We start from the raw sequence: 5896 nt of genomic DNA, 5'->3' as shown, positions 1-5896 counted from the left end.
CTGTCCCCCCTCCCCGGAATCAGACTCCACCACTGTTAAGTGCTCTGAGACGCTGCCCTGTGTGGAGGCCGCTTTTTATCAAACCCTTGTCCTCTCACTTGCAATGAGAGTGCTCTAACCACTACACTACAGGACTCTACTTTTATGCGGAATCTTTTATCTAAAGCACAAATAAAATATATCAGAGGGAGATACAGGGTTTATCCAAACATCTTTATAAATTGCCATTTGTCAAACCCAATCTGCCCAATAAACCCCTCTATGTCCTGGACGGCCTCTATCATCGCTGCTCGAGCACTTTATCTTGAGAATAGTTCACATTATTTTTCCTGCTGTAGATTATCTGATTTGTTACCGTGGGCAGTGGTGTTAGTCTGGCTCAGTTGCTCACACTCTCAACTTGGGATAGAAAGATTGTGGATTTGAGTTAGTTCCCATACACAATGTTCTTTGACAATCTGGGGTCTACGGAGTTTGGGGAGTGGGGGTTGGGGATTGTCTGCAGAGACAACCCTTATTCCCTAGTGGAACGTGATTCAGCCTAATTGGGTTAATGGAGGTGAGTAGTGTAATCTCGCTCACCAATAAAAAAAGAGAGCTGTGGAGATCATACTGCCAATGTGAGATGTGAAATCTTAATCCCTCCAAAATAATAATAAATTGGTCACTCAATCCTCGGCTGTTTGTGGGACGCTGCTGTGCGCAATTGGCTCACGCATTTCGCCCACAAGTACAGTCAATTCACTTTACAGTGTGTTCTGTGAAGCGCTTTGGGACGTCCTCCCGACGTGAAAAGCGCTATATCAAATGCAAGGATTATTATTATTTTATTATTACAGTGTATCCTGTGAAGTGCTTTGAGATGCCTCAAATACATGAAAAAGCGCTGTATCAAATGCAAGTTTATTATTATTATTGATGTGATGTTCTGGCCGCCAATGTTCCAATAAATCTGTATTGAGGTGGATATTAATAATAATCCTGGGATTTGATACCCACATATAATGCCAACATCTCAAAGTTTTTTACAGTAATTAAGTGACTGTATTTTGTAGTTGAACGCAGTAATTAATTTGCACATAGCAATGTTCCCACAAACAGTCGTTAAGTGAATGAGTAATTTTATCTGGACAATTGTTAGCTGGGACACCAGGAGAAATTAATTTCTCTTTTTGTATAGTGGCATTGGATCTTTAATGCCCACCTGAATATGTCCTGGTTTTACTGTCTGATCTTAAGTACAGCACCTCTGAATCACTGGAATATCAGCTAAGAATGTGGCTAATGTCCCCGATAGAGAGGCTTAAACCACAACTGTTGCAGTATTGAGAGAATGACAAACTAAGCCAGGCTGGCACAGAAGAAGTAAAATCAGTGGTTAAATTGAGGAACCGAACGCAGAAAAAAACAAAGATGAACTCCTAAAATGATTGTTTAAAAAATAAACACCACAGAGCGGAGGATAAACCACCTTGATTCAATAATTTAAGCACAAATTGTTCAAATAACACCTTTCAGGAAGGATAACATTTCAAAGCACTTTGCAGAGACAGTGTGGAGCTACGAGCAACGTGGGAGTCGTGTGGTTTGATGATTTGATCAAAATAACAACATTTTTGAAACTTTGGTTAAATGTGTGTGTCCCTCACACACAGCCTTAGCAAGTGTGTAACCATGTGTATATCCCTCACACACAGCCCCAGCCAGTGTGTAATATTTTGTATATCCCTCACACACAGCCCCTGCCAGTGTGTATCAATGTTTGTGTCCCTCACACACAGCCCCAGTCCGTGTGTAACAATGTGTATATCCCTCACACACAGCCGCAGCCAATGTGTATCAAAGTGTGTGTCCCTCAAACACAGCCCCATCCAATGTGTGTGTCCCTCACACACAGCCCCAGTCAGTGTGTAACAATGTGTATATCCCTCACACACAGCCCCAGTCAGTGTGTAACAAGGTGTATATCCCTCACACACAGCCCCAGCCAGTGTGAAACAATGTGTGTGTCGCTCACACACAGCCCCAGTCAGTGTGTAAAAGTGCGTGTATCCCTCACACACAGCCCCTGCCAGTGTGTAAAAATATGTGTGTCCCTCACACAGAACCCCATCGAGTGTGTATCAATGTGTGTGTTCCTCACACACAGCCCCGGCCAATGTGTGTTTCCCTCACACACAGCCCCAGTCAGTGTGTAACAATGTGTGTATCCCTTACACGCAGCCCCAACCAGTGTGTAACAATGTGTCTATCCCTTACACGCAGCCCCTGCCAGTGTGTATCAATGTTTGTGTCCCTCACACACAGCCCCAGTCCATGTGTAACAATGTGTATATCCCTCACACACAGCCGCAGCCAATGTGTATCAAACTGTGCGTCCCTCACACACAGCCCCAAGCAGTGTGTAACAATGTGTGTATCCCTTACACGCAGCCCCAACCAGTGTGTAACAATGTGTGTATCCCTTACACGCAGCCCCAACCAGTGTGTAACAGTGCGTGTGTCCCTCACACACAGCCCCTGCCGTATGTTAAAATATGTGTGTCCCTCACACACAACCCCAGCCAATGTGTGTGTCCCTCACACACAACCCCAGCCAATGTGTGTGTCCCTCACACACAGCCCCAGTCAGTGTGTAGCAATGTGTGCGTCCCTCACACACAGCCTCTGCCAGTGTGTATCAATGTTTGTGTCCCTCACACACAGCCCCAGTCCGTGTGTAACAATGTGTATATCCCTCACACACAGCCGCAGCCAATGTGTATCAAAGTGTGTGTCCCTCAAACACAGCCCCAGCCAATGTGTGTGTCCCTCACACACAGCCCCAGTCAGTGTGTAACAATGTGTGTGTCCCTCACACACAGCCCCAGAGTGTTTAACAATATGTGTGTCTCTCACACACAGCCCCAACCAGTGTGTAACAATGTGTATATTTTCGCCTCACACACAGCCTCAGGCAATGTAACTGTATGTAGGGAACTCACAGACCAGCAACTGACTGACTAAACCCTCTCCCACTCCCCCCTTACCCGACTCTCTGCGTCTTTCCCTCCCCCATCACATTTTCACGTTCAATCTGGTGAGGTTTGGCTGACCTACTGATGAGTAGCTTTAATGATGTGAGAATGTTAACCCCCCCCCCAGTTCAGAGCTAACCTTTGAGAAAGAAAAACGAGTTGACATCTTCGAATCGGCCCTCTGTGGTGAAACCATCAAGGAACATCGTCCATGTGAGGAACAGCTGAATGTGAAATGTTATTGCCTGGCAGTATTGTCCAAACTCGTTGTGGTTTTAAAGGCCAGCCTGTTAAGTGCGGAAATGGCATTTATAATGGTATTTTAGCGTTGTAAACAGCTTCAAGAATTGTCACCTTTAGGAGTTTTGAAAAGGCTTCCTCCAACCTGTTGTCTTTCATTCCTAAAATTTATATCTATATATTGGCTGGGCCTGGGAATGGTAGTGAGAATGAGCTGAGGAGCTTCCCCAAGCGGACACAGATGTTGGCAAATAATGTTGTTCAGTGAGTGAGCAAAACACCAGCTTCCATTAAGCACAGACTCAATGGTTGAGCCTGAAATGCCTGGCTGTGCTGGGACTGCACCTCTGCCTCTCTGCTCCATCACAGCAATCTGCTCTTAAGAACATAAGTATTTGCTGGCGAGAGAAGACCAAGGTCCATCTCGTTCCCCTCCACCATCCTGGCAGTCACTGACATGTCATGTCCCAAACTATACACTGTTTCCCCAGATATTATTTTCAGCAGAAATCGATCTCATTTGTTTTTGGAATAAACAACATTTTCTGCTTCCACCGTCTGTCTCCCTCGGGAGCCTGGTCCATACGTTTACTAGTTGCTCACTCAAGTAGTGTTTCTGCAGATTTGTCCTGAATTTACACCCCTTCAATTGCAGGCTGTGTCCCCTGTTCCTGCTCTTCACTGTCAGTCTGCCCTCATTCCCTGTTTATGTTAGAGTTTAATCAAAACAACTATTGACTCGGATCCAGGAAATGGATTGATTTTCTGCAGACACCGAACACAAACTTACCTGGGAATTCCCAACTGGTTTTAATAATAATAATAATAATCCTTGCATTTGATATAGCGCTTTTCACGTCGGGAGGACGTCCCAAAGCACTTCACAGAACACACTGTAAAGTGAATTGACTGTATATCTGTGGGCGAACGCGGCAGCCAATTGCACACAGCAATGTCCCACAAACAGTCGTAGATTGAAAATGACCAATTTATTATTGTTTTGTTTTGGAGGGATTATTATTAGGCTCTGTGTGGAGTACGGAAACTTGCCCAAGGTTTCGCCCTCTGCCTGGAATTGAACTCAGGTCTCTCACTTGTAAAGCGATTGCTCTAACCACTGAGCTACAGGACTCCACATTATAGCACAGAAGGAGGCCATTCGGAGTCCTGTAGCTCAGTGGTTAGAGCACTCGCTTTGCAAGTGAGAGACCTGAGTTCAATTCCAGGCAGAGGGCGAAACCTTGGGCAAGTTTCCTTACTCCACACAGAGCCTAATAATAATCCCTCCAAAAAACCCAAAACAATAATTAATTGGTCATTTTCAATCCACGACTGTTTGTGGGACATTGCTGTGCGCAATTGGCTGCCGCGTTCGCCCACAAATATACGGTCAATTCACTTTACAGTGTGTTCTGTGAAGCGCTTTGGGACGTCCTCCTGACGTGAAAAGCGCTATATCAAATGCAAGGATTATTATTATTATTATTATATACCTATCTAATTCCCTTTTGAAAGCTATATCTAATCTGTTTCCACCACTCTTTCAGCCGTGCATTCCAGATCATAACAACTCTCTGGGTAAAAACATTTCTCCTCATCTCTCCTCTAGTTCTTTTGACAATTATGTTAAATCTATGTTCATTGATTCTCGACCCATCTACCAGAGGGAACAGTTTCTCCCTTTCTAATCTATCAAAACTCTTCATGATTTTGGAAGTTGTGGGTTGGGGGCAAGCAGGTCAGAGACATAGGGAGGTGTCAGAGCATGAAGGGATTTGAAAACGAGTGTGAGGATCTTGAAGTCGATCTGTTCAGCGCTGGGGAGTCAGTGGAGCCCGACTAAGACTGGTGTGATGGGGTAAACCAGTCACCTCAGGCACCCTTGGGTTAATAGTTTACCGTTCATGGCATGTCCAGTCAATATTTACATAATACACCATACGCTTAAATGTAAATTAATATCATAAAGATACAGTATACTTCATAACATCCAATTGTCTGTTGCCCTGATGCTATTACATTGTGTTATCTGTTGCCAGCGCTATCTGAGAACTGATTATGGGCAGATAAATATTGATTTTCTGGCAAGTGATACAACTGCTTTCACACTGGGAGGACGAATCAAAGTGCTTCACAGGATTTACTATAAAGTTTAGGAACTATATTTTATAGGTGAACTGTACCAGCTAATATGTCTACAGAAATGTCTGACAAATAAGTGTTGTTGTGGGGAGGGGTTCAGCCGGGTGTCTGTCACAGGTTGGAACACATCACCATGCTTAAGAGGCTCCAAACTAAACAGCATGGAACTCTCAGTTTGGTTTGTATACTCTTGAGCACGGCGATGGGTTTCCTCATGTGCTGACCTAAACAACAGACAAACAACAACCATGAAGTGAATGACCAATTTTATCTGAGGTGTTGTTGGCCAAGACGCTGGGAATCCCTCTATTTAATATCTTATCATTAACAGCACCTCTGTCACTCTCCGTTGCAGCTCTCCCTCAGCGCGGCACTAGAGTGTCAGTCTCAATGTAGGGCCCAAACCCACAACCTTCTGAAGTGAGAGTGTTATCAACTGAGCGAGGCTGATACTTTTCAGAATTATGTAAGCAGGATGCATCCCTCCAGGGAGAGAG

This window comes from Callorhinchus milii, unplaced genomic scaffold, assembly GCF_018977255.1.
Source record: "Callorhinchus milii isolate IMCB2004 unplaced genomic scaffold, IMCB_Cmil_1.0 Scaffold22, whole genome shotgun sequence".
Classification (NCBI taxonomy): domain Eukaryota; kingdom Metazoa; phylum Chordata; class Chondrichthyes; order Chimaeriformes; family Callorhinchidae; genus Callorhinchus; species Callorhinchus milii.
This window is presented reverse-complemented; position numbering follows the sequence as displayed.